Source organism: Equus quagga, chromosome 4 (assembly GCF_021613505.1).
Source record: "Equus quagga isolate Etosha38 chromosome 4, UCLA_HA_Equagga_1.0, whole genome shotgun sequence".
In the NCBI taxonomy this organism is placed as follows: Eukaryota; Metazoa; Chordata; class Mammalia; order Perissodactyla; family Equidae; genus Equus; species Equus quagga.
This window is the reverse complement of record NC_060270.1, coordinates 27,231,977-27,250,591: the sequence shown is the minus strand read 5'-3', so window position 1 is coordinate 27,250,591 and position 18,615 is coordinate 27,231,977. Positions and strand designations below refer to the sequence as shown.

Genomic DNA, 18,615 nt, shown 5'->3' with positions numbered 1-18,615 from the left:
TTTGTTGTTATTCTCACCACTCCTGTTCTTTGTCATTTGGGTTTAAAAAAAAAAACAAAAGACTTCACTGTTTTAATGGAGTTTTCAGGCCAAAGTGGAATGAAATGTGTATGTTCAATCCAGTATCTTTACCATAATATATTGCTGAGTGGAAAAAAAAATCAAGCTGTTAAACAATATGTATAAACCCATTTTTGTTAAAAGGAGAAAAATGTGTGTACATTTTGCATATATATAGGGAAAAAAATGTCTAAAACGATTTACACCAAACTATTAACAATTTAGGCCCACAGTTCCTAAACTGTGCATCGAGGCACCCTGGGGTTCTGCAGTGAATTCAGAGGGATGTCATAAGATATTCTAAATTAGAGAGAAAAGTAATATTCTATATCTGTCAAGCACCCCACAAACTACCAACTCAAAATAGGTCAGTTTCAAATTAGATCATGCTATATTCCTTTTGATGACATCATATCTTTGAAAAGCTGGATTTTTGTTGGTTGCTGTAATAAAAAATAAATAAATACTGTGCAAAAATAAATTTGGAACAAGAATTGTGGGTGGCAGTGTTTAATGATTCGAAGGTTTGACAAGTTTCGTAGTGCCCAACAAGTATATACAGTAATTGTGGTTATTTAAGAATGAAATAAAAATACTATTTTGCCTTTTGATTTACGTGTATTTTTTAAAAACAACTATTAGGTTGCTATTTATTAAGTTGTTTAGACTTAATTACTTAATAAAATAAACTGTCAAGCCTAAGGGGACCATGAAAAAGACATTAAAAGAGCTATGAACAGAGAAAGTTTGGGAACCTCTGGTTTAGGGTATTGTATTTTACCTTATTTCTTTATCAATGGAAAAAGGACTTTAAGATAAACAAACTTCTTAACATGAAGTTCAAGTACACCCTCATTGTGTACTACCAATATAAAAGATTTGGGGGCCAGCCCGGTGGTACAGTGGTTAAGTTTGAGTGCTCTGCTTCAGTAGCCCAGGGTTTGCGAGTCCAGATCCCAGTGTGGACCTGCACACTGCTCATCAAGCCATGCTGTGGTGGCATCCCACATACAAAATAGAGGAAGACTGGCACAGACGTTAGCTCAGTGACAATGTTCCTCAAGCAAAAAGAGGAGGATTAGCAACATATGTTAGCTCAGGGCCAATCTTCCTCAAAAAAAAAAAAAAAATTGCAATTTATTCTTCATAATACTTAAAGGTAACATAACTGCTGAGCAATCTTATCAATAAAATGTTTATTTTATTAAGAATACTACACAAAATGTACACAAAGCTGCATAATTATGAGTCTAATTCTGATTGACAAAGTGGGAAAAAAGCATGTAATTAAGTTCTTAAAAATCCTCCCTAAATTAGAGAAAACTATCTGTACTATGCCTTAAAAAGTTAAACTAATTTCACATATTTCTGGTGGTGGTTGTTATTAACAATGCTAAAATTGTAAAAATATACAAACATCTATCAAATTTCAATTTAATAAATATTGAGTTTCTACAAATATAATGGCACTGAGCTTTCAAAAAATTTATAGTCTAGTGGGAAGTCATTTGAATGAGTACTAACAAATGTGATGCATATAGAAAAGTAAAATTCAGTGTTATGGGAATATCTGGCAAGAGGGTCAGGGAAGACCTCTGAAGAAATTATGTTTGAGCTGAGATAAAGGATGAGAAACAGTTAGTAGACAAAGGGAAAGATAAACAAAAGCCCAGGAGAAGGAATGTAATATTCCAAGGAATTGAAAAAACTTCAGTGCCACTTAAACGAGGTGCTGGAGAGGTAGGCAAGGAATAGAAAAGCTAAATGAACGATCTGCTGTTTACCACTGTGAAGCCACTGAAAGACAAAGAGGGGTACAAGACCTGATGTGTATGCTTGAAAAGATCATTCTACTTGCAATGTGCAGAACCGCTGGGAGAAGCCCACAGCAAAGGAAACGTGATAGGAGGCAGTTACAGGTAAATGGAGGCAAGGTGCAATAGCCGCTTGGATTAAGTAAAACTGGGAGAAGCAGCAAAGTGAATCGACTTTGAGATTCTTCAGGACAGAAATGACAGGACTGTGGGAAAGCCTCTATGTGGAGGATAAGAGTTCTGGTATGAGCTACTGGGCAGATGGTGGTATAATTTACATGAACAAATAGAGAAAGACTGGAGGAAGGTTATACTTGCTATGCCTTTAGTTTTAGACATGTTAGATTTGAGGTAACTGTAAGAAATCCGGGTGGATGCATACTGTTGGATATGCAGGTCAGGAACTCTGAAAGAGGGCACCACAGGAGTCCCAGTTTAAGTCACCAGCTTATAATAACCAAGCCTCAGAAAATGTTAAGCTCACCTAGAGAAAATCTGTAAAAAGAGCATGCACCCTAGGACAGTGTCCTAAGGAACTCTAGGATGTAAGAGCAAGGTAAAGGAAGACTACTTAGCAAAGGCAAGTGAGAAGGAACGAGAAAAGAAAGAAAGCGAAAAATCAGGTAAGTGTGGTGTCAGGACAGCTAGAGAAAGTTTCTAGAAGGGGGGAAATGGTTAGTGAAAGGCTGTTGAGAGGTCAAGCAAGATAAAGTGTCCACCTGATTCTCATCACATTTCCAAGGGACATTTTACTAGAACAAAGAGGGCAAAAACCAAGATGGAGTGAAGAAGTCAAAAATAAAACTGCTCAAGGGCTGGCCCATGGCCTAGCGGTTAAGCTGGGTGCAGGCCACTTTGGTGGCCCACGTTCACAGGTCAAATCCCGGGCTCAGACCCATACCACTCATCAGCCATGCTGTGGCAGTGACCCACATATAAAATAACAGGAAGACTGGCACAGATGTTAGCTCAGGGCTAATCTTCCTTAGCAAAATAAATAAATAAAACTGTTCAAGACACCTGAGTAAATGAGAGAGATGGCAGACTTTTTTTTAGTGGAGACCGTTGTACATGTTTAAATGCTGATAAGAGTATTTCACTTATGGACAAAGATGGCAGACTGAACCGACACATTTTAGTTTCACTCTCTCCTAAAACCTCATAAAGATGAGAATAAAGAATTTTTCTAGCTATTTTTTTAAGATATAATCTATATACAGTGAAATACCTAGATCTTAAGGGTTTGTTGGGTGTTTTTTTAAAGCAGATGTACATAAAATAGAAGAGAGAACAACAAAAGCTTTTGGAAGCTGGAATGCGCACTGTCTTAAAAACCTAGAAAGTTAAATCTCAAGCTCACAATGAGGAAAGCAATCTGATTTATACAACAGTGCCTCAAAACAGGTCAGGAATTGGTGGCAGCAGGTTCTGTAAGTGGGGTGTGAACATGGTGCTACAAACAAGAGGATTGGTCAAATCATTTAAAAGCCTTCCTGCTCTCCACAAAACCAGCCAACTGTCCCTCCCTCATCCCTGCAGAAGCTTGGAGCATTATTTTCTAGATTAGAACAGAGCTGTCCAATAAAACCTTTGCAATGACAGAAATACTCTGTCTAATATGGTAGCCTCTGGACACAGGTGGTTACTGACCACTTGAAATGCATCTACAAGTGGGGAATGAAATCTTTAATTTTATTTAATTTTAATTATTTAAAGTTAAGGTGCTACGTGTGGCTAGTGGCTACCATATTGATCAGTACAGTTCTAGAGAGTAAAACAAAGGATTTCAGGACTGAAAAACATATGGCCCAGTTGAGAATGAGGGTAACATACCGAAAATAGTTGACTTATATGAACATAAGTGAACATTTACATACCGAATGCTAAGACCCCTTCCTTTCCCTCAATTTAGCCACCAGATTGCTGGCAGCCCAGCTAGCTTATAAGCTCCAAGCAGGAGATGTGAAGATTCTTCTTTGGGGAATCTAACTGGCTCAAGAGAAAAGACAAAGATACTGGTGTTGAAGGTTCTCCAATAAACAAGTCCACCCAGCGCACCCTAAAATTGACAAATCCCAAGCATGCACTCAGAGCACATACAAATTAAAATTAAAAGCAACCTCCACATGGGGTTCCTTTACATTCCTGCCCCTGTATTCTCGGCCATGCTGTTGTATGTTCATGGTCACCAAACACCAACATTCCTTCAAAGATAAAACACACATACAAGGGAAAAAGAAATGAGCTTTCAACTCTTATCAGATACTGACTGACCCTAGGACAGCCCAAAGTCTGAACAATCCTTAAGGGACCCAATATTTGGGTAAATGTTTACAGTAGAGCCACTGTACAGGTTAACTCAAGCATCACTAGGAAAAAGTTCTTTCTCCTGGAGGTAATAAGACAGTAATGAGAATAGCTGTTATGTAGCAAATAAACAGGGGTGGGATTATCTACCCCAGAAAAATGAGACAGAATGAATGATTTATACTATGAAACGATTAAAAACAAAGCAAAAAATAAAAAAATACTCCCCATTGGCATCACAGGGCATGAAAAGGTCAAGATTGAGAAGTGGAGATCTATACATTTATGGTACCTACTGCTGATACTTTCATCACATTCGGCCACCAGATATAAAGTGGATTAAGTATCCAATTTTGGTCTCAAGTCCTTATAGATACAGAAAATTGCCTCAAAGACTAGCAAGTGACTTCTAAACTCTGCTTTTCACTGGGTCTCCAAGCTATTACCACCCCCACTCTGCCTTTGTTTCTATGTTAAACCTGTAATACCAGTTTAGATTAAAATTGCGACCCTGGGTTCATATTTATCCTTTCTAAATATCTCTACCTGAAAAGTTTGCACTGTCAGAATCTGAAATTCAACAACAACTTTTAAAACTTCAAAACTGAGGTATGTTAGACACAAAAATAAAAAATCTAGAGACTCAGAGACTTGGTTTTTCATCTCAGACACATACCACATGTCTCTCTAGACTCTGAATTCAGACTAGCTATCTGTTAACATGGCTTTTTCAATTAGTGAATTTAGAATGCCCTTTGTCATCTGGTTGTAGGAAGTTAACACACTATAAACAGGGTCATTTTTAGAAAGAAAATAATTCAGCATCTTCCATTAGAGGATTTGGACGTAGGGTTCATTTCTGGCTCTACTACTAACATAGAACAGGAAATACTGAAGCAATGAGAAGGCTATCAAAGAATAACTTGAGAATGAACATATCTCCCTAAAAGAGAGTGTTCAATTCTGCCTGATGGCCTATTATCTTAATAATTCTGAAAATATTACCAAAAGAAAAGTCATGTGGTTTTCACTATAATGGGTAAAAAAAAAAACACACATGAGGCACTGTTACCACCTCATCATGTGATCCTTTTTAAGTGTCTATCAAATTGTTTAAATCGGTAGCATGTACAATTTAACCAAAAAGAGAAAAACATAGTAAAAATTCACGGATAAGCTTAAAACAAATACAAGAGCCTGTAGTTAAATCAGGTGTTTATAGGGCAATTAGAGATGTATAGAGCCCAATTCTCAAACTGAATCCCACAGGAAGTTGGCTAATAATACAAAGTAAGTGGTCATTCATACCAGGATGGAGGAGGGGGAGTGTACAGAGCGCTGGGTTTATGATAAGCCAGAGCAAACACAAAATATTCTTAAATTGGAATTTTTCTGTGGTTTATGAAGGCTTGGCATAAAAAATCTACTAAAAAAACTGATTTATAAAGTGATATAATCTTTATATAATTCTGCCAACAAACAAACCTAAGCAACATTTAGTAAGAACTTATACTGTAAAATCTAAAACTTTGATCAAAGAGTATAAAGGAGTCTAACTGAATAGGAAACTATAAAAATAGAATTACACAGAGCTACTGACTTAAAGGACCTTTTTTTCCTTCTGGGCTCAAGGCACTACAAAACCTGAAATAGTACTATTGATTCAAGTAAGATCACTTGTTAAAGAAAGGAAAAGAAAAAAATTAAGATGGCAACAAACTAATTGGCCATGACACTTCATCTCTCTGAGCCTGTTTATAAACTAAATTGTGAAACCTGATCTACATGTGTTTTCAAGCCATGAGTATCACCTGAGAAGCTTTTTAAAAGCCACAAATACCCAGTTCCCACTTCGGATCTACTGAGGCAGTGTCCAGGCCTCTGGGTTTTTGTTTTGTTTAATTCCCCAACTGATTCTGATGCCCAGCCAGGTTTTGGAACCACTGGATTAGATGACCCTCAAAGTCCCTTCCATATCCATGACTTAAAATTCCAAATTAATAATTTCTGTGTCAAAGGACTTGCGAAGATTGCACTTGCACAGCAGCCATCATCATGCTCCACTGAGCAAAGGCAAGCATCCTTCATTTGTCTGACCAAGCAACTGTAACGACAGGCACTCCTCACTCAAGTCACTGACTGCATCTCCCTTCCCTCCTCCCCAAACACTTCTCTAACTTGGAGTCTATTAAACTTCAGAGTGTCTGTTCTCTCCAATGCAGAGAAAGGAATCTCCTCAGATTTACTTAGAACTGTAATGTCCAGCACTCAAAGGATTCAAGTTCCTGTTATTTATTCTCTGCACAATTTCAATTAACATGAAATGTTTTAAAGGCAGAGTGAGGGGTCCTGAGAAATACGTGCAAAGAATTCCTTCTAAAGTGGGCCAAGGTGTAAATGAAGCCCCTCCCAGCTTTCTTCTAGAAAGAGCCCACTGTGCAAACTATCTTGAGTAAGGAACACAACTGATTTGGGTCATCCCTCATACACCAATAACGTTTTATCAATAAGCATGAGACATCCGATTTCCTCTTAATGCTGCCCAACTCAAAGCAGAGACTGCAGTTAGGTTCTAACCACCTATCCTAGTGTGGATCCCTGGCACCTTCTCCATATCAAGCTTAGTTACTCTGGGTAAAAAACATAATTAGGAACCTACCATTAAATGTCCTGGATAGTCTTAAGCCGAGTTTAACTTGATTCTCAAAACACTTCATGATTAACGTCTTGCTTTCTTCACTTCATTCAATTCTCCCAATTAATTTACATAGGTATAAGAAAGCTCCACTTCACATGCGGTTAAAAATGTTGAAGTGTCTAGCATGAGTTTAAAACCACTACCAAATGGCAGGTTAGGATTTCAACTCAGTTCTTCTGACTCTAAGTCTAAAACTCTTCCCTCCCACATCCTCTCCGCACCCCTCCTCCCCCAAAAGAGTGGCCATACAGCGAAATGGGGGTTGATACTGCCTAGCATAGACAGAATAGAAAAACAGACTTCCCACCACCCTAACGTTCAATTGTGCCATACCGGTTCACTAGAACAGGGTCCCAAGAGTGTGGGGGAAGGAACCAAAGGCAGAAACGAAGCACAACTGACCGAACAAATAAAAACCCTTGACTTCAAAGACGGCAGGAGCTGGAGGACCTCTATGAGCCGCTCTTCCTCTCAAATCTGTCCCCAGCTTCAAGAGGTGCAGCCGGGGGCGCTAGCTTTCTCGGCTTCTGCGTTGTACAGCTCAGACTGGAGAGAAAGGGAAGAGGACAGCGGTCCCTCGGGACGAGCTCCCTCCCCGCCCCCAGAAAAGCACAGTAGCGCTGGGGAAGAAATCTGCTGCCACCGGTTCGGGCGTGGGGGGAGGGCAGTGCTCGAGGCCTCCAGGCCGGGGTGCTGAGCTGGCGCGCACTGGCGCGGGAATGGCCAGCGAGCCCGGTCCGTAAGCCATTCGGCGGATCTGACACCCAGGCTCCCGCTTACCTACGGTCCTCGCTGCCGGCACCTGCCCCGCTGCGGGTCCAGACACTGCGGCCGCAGGGACAGCGGCCCCGCCTTGGCCAGCACTAAGGGAAGCCCCGTCTGCGAGGCGGTACTCGGCCTGCTCGCAGCAGCCACGGCCGCCCAGCTTCCCTTGGAGCCGCGGCCGCAACGCCGGCGCTCACTTATAACGTCATCTCCTTCCGAGCCCTTCGGCCCCAGCCCCGCCCACGCGGCCGGGGGCGGAAGAGGGAGCGACGGTCGGGCGCTGGGGGCGGGGTTCTACCTTCCCTCCGCTTCCGGCGGCGCGCGTTTCCCCGCCTCCCGTGACGTCAGCCAGACGCGCGGCGCCATGCCGTCAGTACTCGCGCTGCGTCTCCCACCGGGCGCTTCCCTCCGAGTGCGGACGCAGCTGTAGGGACTGTGTCCTGGGAATTGTAGGGACTTTGCAAAGCGTGTTTGAAGCTTCTGTTTGGCTTCCTCTCAAGTTTTTAACCCCGAAAGGACCGCAGCTATTATATAGCCCCTCCCTCCACTGATCCCTTTTCCCTTTTGCCAAAAGCGAAGGACCATTCTTGCTCTGGATGCACTTTTGAGGCCTGGCCTTACTTTTCTTTGGTTTTCCCATGGGGGTGCTCTAAGCCTTTGGTATTGTATTGTGCCTCTCCATTTGTGCCCCGCCTCTCCTCAGCTGGGAACACTTACTTCCTTAGAAGGGCAGAGACGAGTCTTATTTAACTTCGTAGCCCCAGCTCCAAATAGTGACTGGCCTACAAGTGCTTAGTAAGTCTGTGCAGTAGATCTGTTACTATGTTTCTGGTGAGAGAGGAAAGTGACCGCAACCTGATTAATTGAAGTATTAGTCATTCAACAAACATTTTTTAAATGTGAAGGTGAATTAGCCTTGCTCTTGCAAGCCCTCAGTCTAATTCTGGGGAAGGAGTCATAAATAGATAATTATAATACAATATCATGACAGGCAGAAACATAATAATAGCAGATTTATGGTAGAAGGTGAATTCACTTTTAGACATACTGGATTTGGAATAGTGTGGAGATGGATACGATAGAAGATCAAGGGTGGGATGCTGGGAGCCTTGTGCCCCAGGTGCAGGCAATAAGGGTGTGCATTGACTGTAGAGACGATAAAAACAGTAATAAAACCGACTACGAGGTAGTTTGCTTTTAATTATCACGTGTCAGCAAATTCTAAACAATGTCAGTGATAAAGTATTCCTTCTCAAACAAAAGCTCTCGTTAATCTTAGTTCTAAACAATTGCTGTAGTTACCATTGAGTTTTAATAATGTGTGTGTCAGCTTTAGATTGGTGTATTTCCTCAGTTTAAAAGTAAATCCTTTGGGGCTGGCCGGATGCAGTAGTGGTTAATATCGTGGGCTCTGCCTTGCTGGCCAGTTTGCTGGTTAGGATCCCAGGGCAAGCCTACACACTGCTCACCAAGCCATGCTGTGGTTGCATCCCCCATACAGATAGAGGAAGATTGGCACAGATGTTAGCCCAGGACCAATCTTCCTCACCAAAAAAAAAAAAGTAAATTTTTTGAGATTTCCACTTCCAGCCAAGGTGGAATAACAGAGATCAGATTTACCCTCCCAACTGAAACAACTAAAAAAACAGACAAAAAATGTGAAGCAACAGTTTTCAAGACATTTGATATAAGGCAAAGAAGAATGGTGATCCCTGAGAGTTGGGCAATAAATTAGGTGAGTCCCCCAAATGCCCCAGTTTACTGCCTGGAAAGAGTCTCTAGAATATTCCACAGGTAGGGGAAACCAGGAGGAGCCTGTGGCCTCCTTGAGTTGAGGGGAATAAGCTGGGAGACTGGGAAGGCCAAAGCAGCTAAAGTTCACAGGAAGGAGTCCCAGCAAAGAGAGAGCTACACAAAGAGAAAACTCTGGCTGCTTTTTGGTATTTTCTCTGTTGTTGATTTTCAGCCCTTTGACTATTTTGTGCCCTACTGTGGTTTTCTTTTTATTTATCTGGCTTGGGTTTCACTGAGTTTCCCTAATTTGTGTGTTGATATCATTCATCAATTTTGGGAAATTCTCAGCCATTGTCTCTTCATCTATTGTTTTTGCTCCATTCTTTATTTCCTTTCCTCTAGGATTCCAATTACATACGTAAGATTATTTGACCTTTTTCACCATGTGCTTTACACTTTGTACCATCTTTTTTTTCTCTTGATGCTTCAGTTCGAATGTTTTCTATTAACTTGTCTTTGAGTTTACTAATTCTCTCTTCTGTGATCTCCAGCCTGCTGTCAAATCTATGCATTGAGTTCTTAATTTTTAATATTGTATTTTCAGTTTTATGATTTCATTTGTTTTTATAAATTTTTGTACAGATTCTAGTTATCCATTGAAAGCCTCTCTTTTCATCCATTTTGTTCATCTTTTCCTCTATTTTTTAAAATCTTCTTGATAGTAGGTTTTTTTTTTCAGTCGTCATCTGCTAACTTCAACATTTTTTTTTTTAAGATTTTATTTTTCCTTTTTCTCCCCAAAGCCCCTTGGTACATAGTTGTATATTTTTTTTTAGTTGTGGGTCCTTCTAGTTATTGCATGCATGACGCCACCTCAGCACGGCTTGATGAGTGGTGCCATATCCACACCCAGTATCCAAACTGGTGAAACCCTGGGCCACCGAAGTGGAGCGCGAGAACTTAACCCCTCAGCCGGGGGCTGGCCCCTCACTTCAACTTTTGATGATCTATTGGTCTGGTCCAATGGCTCATTTTTCTCTGTTGATTATCAATCACATTTTCTTGCTTCCTCACATGTTTAGTAATGTTTTATTGTGTGCTAGACAGTGTGTATAAAAGAATTGTCACGCCACCACATGATGTAATCTCCCAGTGAGGGTTCCTCCTTCCCTCTTAGGTTGATAGAGTGAGGGGCTGATGATCATAATTTAATCAGAGATTGAGCCGGGTCTTGGCAAGTTTGCCCTTTTACTTAGATTCGTTCCACCTCTGGTTCATCTCATTCCTCAGGTGTAGCCCAGGTTTTTGATAGAAAACCTCTGTCTCCTCACCCCTGAAAGGTTACAGGACTTTCAGTTCCTTCCTTTAGAGACTTTGAAGTGGGCTGCCTCCAGCCTAATAAGCTTCAAAATATGAGGGAGAAATTAGCCATGTGTTTGAGGAGCCCATGTTCCTGTAATGGAATGTGGTTTCCTAAGCACCATGACTTTTTAAAAGTTTTGGCCCGGTCCCACAGACTCCCAAACAGGTCTTGGACTCAGCAAATGCCTCGCACAGAAAACCAGCCATGCACTGGGGCTCTTCTGACTTCCAATCAATCAGTCCCAGTAGCTCCACACGATCACCAAAAGTTCTTCTGGGTTTTCTTTGCCCCAACAGCCTAGGTTAAGGCTGACCCTCAGTCTGCACCCAGAATCAGCAAATGTTGCCAGAAAAGAAAACAGCTGGTGATTCTCACTTCACCCTGGAAAGGCTCTCCCCTCTCTGGAATTTTAGTTCACCTAAAATTGGGTAACAAAGCCTTGTTACTTCACAGCTCTCCAATATATTTCAAAATATATTTTTAACTTACTCTGCATTTTTTTAGGCTGCTGTAGCTGGAGCATTGTCCTGCTGCAACATACAACATCCTATTTGGAGGCAAAAGTCACTTGTAAAATGCAGTTATATCAAGTCTATAATGCCAAAGTGTGTAAATGAAACTTTCTACTTCTAACGATAATTCTCACATTTCTTTAGACCTAAACATTTATATAGATTCATTGCTCACTGCAAAACCTTTTTCCCACGGTTTTCCCAGCTATTATTTGGTTGCTCTAAGTTTTTCCTTGCGTTTTTTTAAAATAAAAAATCATTAATTAAGCTCTTACCATGCACTAAACATTTTATGAGCATCATAGCATTTAACTTTCACCACAAACCACCAAGGGGGGGATTTTTCTATTTTTATAAATGAGAAGACAGAAATTAGATTTAGTCAAATGCCTAGAGCCATACAGCTAGATCCATCCGATTTCTAAGCCCCTAAAAAATATGCTATTTTGCCTTCCTCTCAGTGTGAAATACTCTACCATTGTGCTATAAAAAATATTAGCCACCAGCCACTTGTAGCTATTTTAAATTACTAAAATTAAAAATGCAGGTCCTCAGATGCACTAGCAACATTTCATGTGCTCAATAACTACATGTAGTTGAAAGTTACCATAATGGAGGGCAAGGATATAGATAATTTCCATTGTGAAAGTTAATAAACAGAAACCTCATTTAAAATGGAGTTGGGGGCCAGCCCTGGTGGCCAAGTGGTTAAGTTCAGCACACTCCAATTCAGCGGCCCAGGTTTGATTCCCAGGTGCAGACCTACAGCACTGTTAGTGGCCATGCTGTGCTTGTGGCCCACATACTAAAATAATAGAGGAAGATTAGCACTGATGCTAGCTCAGGGTGAATCTTCCTCAGCAAAAAAAAAAAAAAAAAAAAAAGGAGTTAGGAGGCCAGAAGGGGGAGCTCTCATGCCTTACCACTCCACATCAATTACAGACGTAACAGGAAGAAACCTGTTTTGCTACTCCAGCAAGAAGAAGGAAGATTTTCCCGTTGCAACAGCCCAGCCAGTGAGAGACTATCAGAGCTCAGCCAATGAAAAGCTGCTACACTTCAAACTCCCAGTTTCCTCCAATGGACTTGTTGGAACAGCCCCCCCCCCAAGTCCTCCTTCTCCTCTATAAAAGAATGTTCCTCTCCTTTATTCTCCAGACTTGCCTATGGTTCACCTTAGATTGTGTCTCAAATCACAATTCTTTGCTGTTTCTTGCAGGTAAAATAACTGACTATTTTATTTTTAAGGTCAACAACATTATACTGGACAGTGCTGCTCCTGGAAGATTTTTAAGGAAGGGTCCTTGAGAGCAATATACTCTGAGTTCTTGCATATTTTTAAAATGTTGGTGGCATGCCTGCCTTTATATTCAAACAATGATTTTCCTGGGTGTATACCTGGGTATAGGGTGACATTTTCTTTCACTGAGGATTTCAGAGGCATCAACAAAACCTTCTACTGTTGAATGTTCTTGGGAAGAGGTCCGAATCCAACCTTGTTTTTTTTCCAATAACTTTATTGAAATACATATTCTGGATACAAATACCTTATCAGATATATGATTTGCAAGTATTTTTTCCCATTCTGTGGGTTGTCTTTTCACCTTAATGGTATCGTTTGAGCATAAGAATTTTCAATTTTGAATAGTGAAATTTATCTATTTTTTTCTTTTGTCCCTTTTGCGTTTGGCATCATATCTAAGAAACCATTGCCTCACTGAAGGTCATAAAGATTTGTTCTTATGGGTTCTTCTAAGAGTTTTATAGTTTTATCTCTTATATATACCTGTATGATCCACTTGGAATTAATATTCGCATATGATGTAAGGAAGGATCCAACTTCATTCTTTTGCGTATGGATATTCAGTTGTCCCGGTACCATATATTGAAAGACTATCTTTCCCCCTTTGAATTGTCTTGACACTCCTGTCAAAAATCAATTGACCGTAAATGTGAAGGTTTACTTCTGGCTTCTAAATTTTATCCTGTCTTTCTATTTTTATGCCATTACCACACTCTATTGATTACTGTCACTTTTTATATATTGAGCTTATATCCTGAAACTTTGCTGAACTAATTTATTAGTTTTTTTGTGTGTGTGTGTGAGGAAGATTGGCCCTGAGCTAACATCTGTGCCAATCTTCCTCTATTTTATATGTGGGACACCACCACAGCATGGCTTGATGAATGATGTGTGGGTCTGCACCCAGGATCTGAACCCACGAACCCTGGGCCATCAAAGTGGAGCGTGCAAACTTAACCACTACACCACTGGGCCGGCCCCACATTTATTAGTTCTAATAGTTTTGTATGTATGTGGGTTCCTTAGGATTTTCTTTTTATAAGATCATGTTATCTGTGAATAGATATAGTTTTAGTTCTTTCTCTTCAACATGGACACTTGTTTTTTTTTGAGGAAGATTAGCCCTGAGCTAACATCCGCTGCCAATCCTCCTCTTTTTGCTAAGAAAGACTGGCCCTGAGCTAACATCTGTGCTCATCTTCCTCTACTTTATATGTGGGATGCCTACCACAGCATGGCTTGACAAGCAGTGCATACGTCTGCACATGGGATTTGAACTGGCGAACCCTGGGCCACTGAAGTGGAATGTGCAAACTTAAGCGCTGCACCACCCAATATGGACACTTTTTTGAATTAAAGTAAATTCAAATTTGCTGAATTTACTTTATCAAATAAATCTTTAATTTCAGTTGTTGGGTCCCCCACTCTTTTTTCTTTGTTCTTGGAAGTTATTATACTTTCAACTCCAGAATTTCTATTTGGTTCTTTTTATATTTTCTCTATATTGATATTCTTTATTTGGTGAGACATCCTTCTCATAATTCTCCTTGATTCTCTAACTTTGTCTCTTTTAGCTTTTTGAACATACTTAAAATAGCTGATAGTCTAATGTCTAGACTTCCTCAGGGATAGTTTCTATTATTTGCTTTTTTCCCTGTGTATGGGCCATATTTTCCTGTGGGTTTTTTTTTTTTTTTTTTTCGGCATGTCTTGTAATTTTTTGTTGGAAACTGAACACTTTTTTTTTTTTAAAGATTTTATTTTATCCTTTTTCTCCCCAAAGCCCCCCGGTACATAGTTGTATATTCTTCGTTGTGGGTCCTTCTAGTTGTGGCATGTGGGATGCTACCTCAGCGTGGTCTGATGAGCAGTGCCATGTCCGCGCCCAGGATTCAAACCAACGAAACACTGGGCCGCCTGCAGCGGAGGGCACGAACTTAACCACTCAGCCACGGGGCCAGCCCCGGAAACTGAACACTTTATATAATATAATGTGATAATTCTGGAAATCAAACTTTCTCCTTCACAAGACTTATTGTTACTGTTACTTGGTCTAGCAGTAGTTGTTTGCTTAGAGACTTTTCTGAGCTAATTCTGTAAATCTATGTTCTTTCTTGTGTGTGGCCACTGAAGTCTCTATTCAGTTAGCCTAGAGCGGTGGTCAGCTAATGACTGGACAGAGATTTCCTTAAATGCTTAGAACCAATAAGTCTCCCGGTCTTTACCAAGGGGTATGCCTTCAACTCTCCACCATGCAGTTTACAACTCTGCCTTACCCTTCACTTCCTGCTTGCTCAGAGCCTTGAAGTCAGCAAGAGGAGAAAGCTTAGGGCCTTCTCAGGTCTTTCTTGAGCATGGGCACGCATGCACAGCTCTGGGCATGCAGGTGGATTTCCAGGTTCTCAGGAATATGTCAGAGCTTTTTAAAGCCCTTACAGATACATCATTTCTCAGATTGTCCTTTTAAGCCTTTTGGTTAGTCTGTTGTTCTCCAGCCCTGATCTGCCCCCTCCATTAGCTGCCAAGCTAATTTTCACTACTAACGCAGGCTGTTATTTTTGAAAGCCACTGCAGAGCTGGAGAGTGGAGGATGGAACCAGAGCAAGTTACAACATCACAAAGCAAGCCAGCCCTCATGGCCTAGTGGTTAAAGTTTGGCACACTCTGCTTCAGTGGCCCAGGTTCAGTTCCCAGGTGTGGAACCACAACACTAATCTGTCAGAAGCCGTGCTGTGGCAGCAGCTCACATAGAAGAACTAGAAGGACCTACATCTGGAATATCCAGCTATGTACTGGGGCTTTGGGGAGAAAAAAAAGAGAGAGGAAGATTGGCAACAGATGTTAGCTCAGAGCAAATCTTTGCCAGCAAAACACACACACACACACACACACACACACACACACACACACACAGCTCTCTGTTCTTACCAAGATTCAGCCATTTTTCCTTGAATAAATGCTACCAGCTTGCTGCAAGCCTTTGGTTAATTTTCAGTTCTAAGAAATCGAACCTACTAATTTTTGCTAGTTTTCTCTTTACTTTTATGGAGGAGAAATTTTTCAGAAGTCCTTATCCCACATACCATTGCTAACACCCTGTAACTGCCTTTTCAAAGTGTCTCCATTTTATTCTCAAAGAAATAGGACAGGGAGAGTCTTCAGATGAGTTTTCTTAGTAGGATCAATATACAGAACTCCCTGCCTACCTATCTGTCTATCTGTCTATCTATCTGTCTCTCATCTATGCATCTTTTAATATGCAGATCTGAAATGAACCTCTCTTCTCTGCTGGTGTGAAACTCTGCAAACTCCTTAGTCCCATGAGTATGTATGACAGCACCTATTGCCAACTGATGACCAACATATGCATAATACTTTTCAGCTGGGCTCCTACTCTTAGCCATTCCAAAACTAATCTTTTTTTTTTAAGATTTTTATTATTTCTTTTTTCTCCCCAAAGCCCCCCGGTACCTAGTTGTATATTCTTCGTTGTGGGTCCTTCTAGTTGTGGCATGTGGGACGCTGCCGCAGCGTGGTCTGATGAGCAGTGCCATGTCCGCGCCCAGGATTCGAACCAACGAAACACTGGGCCGCCTGCAGCGGAGCGCGCGAACTTAACCGCTCCGCCACGGGGCCAGCCCCCCAAAACTAATTTTTTTTAAAACAAATTTTCCCTGGAAGCCTCTCCCATTGTTACTTCTCTTAGCTAAATTGGGCAGCTCCAGAATTTGGCCCTGTTCTAGTGCCTTCCCACACTGAGTCCTCACAGTAAACATAATGCAATCAACACTGGAATCTACTTCCTTTCTTCTGCACATCATGAGGCTCCTACAATCCACCTCCTCACCTCCAAGGCCACTTTACCTCTTTTTTAGTTCCCCCTTCACCCTCACCACAGTGAGGCTTCTTGAACCCAACATGTGGGGGATGGCCAGCAGTTTAAGATAGAGTAAAAGAACAATTTTGATTCACACTTCTTTATTGAACTATCCCTGAGATTTTCAGGGTTCTAGGTGCTCCCCTCACTAAAGTGGTTCTCAATGCCTTAGTGAAGAGAATGTCTTCTGGGCCTTCTTGGGAGATATAGTTAGCAGTTGGTCTGCAGGATGTATATAAATCCACTTCACATATCTTCCTAAGCCTTTGGATTCCTTCCCTTCACATAATGCCAGTGAAGCAATGGCGTCTCAGCCTTATTAAATATAGGTCACCACTGAATCCAAGTTTTAGCAAACTAGCTAATTCAGTTGTTAAAGCCACTTCCAGCCGCACAAGCTAACACGTTAAACCTTGAATCTCTAAAAAGTGCATCCATATCAATTACTTTGGGCTGATCTAGTGTTGTTGCCTTCTTCCTTGGGGTCTAACACTCCTAGGATCCACTCCCACACACGTCCCCTAAGGTTTAAGCTGATACATGTTAGCAAAATATTACAGTCCTTTGGTGCATAAGCTCTTTTCTCCTGAGTCATGCTGCGTACCTGAGGCATGCTGAGATTTGACTCTAATTATAGGTCTAGTGGCAACAACTAGTGACTGTAGTGGGTCTTGAGGAAAATGAGCATTTTCCTACTTTTTGCAAGGTCGCTGCTCCATGTGAGATGATTGGAGGATTTTCAAGCAAAGAAAATCTCCTCAGCCATAGGAGAGAAAGCTACTTCCACAGGTAAGGGAGGCTCAGAATGTCATGTGGTGGTGGTGGGGGGGTGGGGGGTGTCTAAGATTGTTTCATCACCTGGGTTCAACAGAATTCTCGCATTCTATGTTTTGGGATGCCATTCTTTCCTAGAGAACGTCCCAACTTTCACATAAGAAACTTAGTGAGATTGTGAATTCAACTGATGTTGTAATTCTGAAATCCACACAATTAAATTTTGCGTTTGATTTTCAGGAGTATCAGTACTGTGGCTATAAGAAAGCAGAAATTCCTTTAGGGCTGCTGTTGAATCTCTGTGATTCTCAGTGAGTTGAGCTGAGACCTAAAGGGCCTGAGCATGTCATTTCATTTCTGTAACCTCTCCAATGCACTCAGGAAAATTGTCCTAGACCACACTGCTTGTGGTCATTATTACAGCAGCCACTGGGCTCCCGAAACGCTTGCTTGGGTTAGCACCTCATCACAATCAACCACAAATGGTAGCTTGGTTAATTGTTATGCTACTGCATGCCATGGATTACTTGCATCCCATTTACCACTGGCAAGGAGCTCAGCACTACACTCAAACCCAAAGGCACAACTAAACCAATCTATAAATCCCATCTTTGAGTGACTATCCCCTGAGACCACTGCTGGTACCAATTTTTATCAGTCAAGGTCCAGGTAGAAGACAGAATTTGAATTTGAAAAATTTTTAATAGCTTTATTAAGATATAATTCACATACCATAAAATCCACCCCTTTAAATCCACCCCAGTAGTTCTCAGTATATTCATGGAGTTGTGCAACATCACTACTATCTAATTTCGGAACGTTTTTATCACCCCCAAAAGAAACGCTATACCTATCAGTAATCATTCCCTCTTCTCCCTTCGTCCCAGCGCCAGGCAACCACTAATTTACTTTTTGGCTCTATGGATTTGTCTATTCTGAACATTTTGTACAAACAGAATCATACAATATTTGGCCTCTTTTGATAAGGCTTGTGTTGAATCTGTAGACCAGTCTGAAGAGTACTGGCATCTTAATATTAAGATCCATGAACGTGGGATGTCTTTCCATTTACTTAGGTGATCTTTAATTTTTTTCAACAACGTTTTGTACAAACAGGGAAATTTTAATAAAGGAATTACTAACAATTAAGGATGTTTGTTAAAAGTAATAAAAGAGGATACTAAGGAATACAGAAAAAGCAAATTTAGGAAGCAGCTACTAGCTCTAGGGTTGAGACAGAGTACATAAGGTAGGACTTAAGAACATGAAAGAGTAACTCCTCCCGAAGGCTGAGATGCAGTGCTCCTCAGAGACTGTGTGGGTCCCAGAGGAGTAACAATCTACCAGTGTTGAAGAAACTTGCCAGAAGGTGTGGGCTGCAGCTGGTCTGTAGTAACAACCAGCTGAG

The 18,615-nt window shown here is 41.0% G+C and overlaps 1 protein-coding gene across 6 annotated transcripts in view; it reads right to left on the bottom strand.

The window, feature by feature from the left end:
• The window catches only part of SENP5 (SUMO specific peptidase 5), a 45,427-nt gene extending 37,609 nt beyond the window's left edge, over positions 1–7,818 (bottom strand). For 4 of the 6 annotated variants that reach the window (XM_046658532.1, XM_046658535.1, XM_046658537.1 and 1 more), the window contains exon 1: positions 7,660–7,818. The gene's annotated coding sequence lies outside the window, so the exon portion shown is untranslated. Of the gene's footprint in view, positions 1–7,212; positions 7,426–7,659 lie in introns of all 6 variants that reach the window. The other 2 variants (XM_046658534.1, XM_046658533.1) reach the window with 2 other exon arrangements.
• Positions 7,819–18,615: the final 10,797 nt, after the last annotated feature.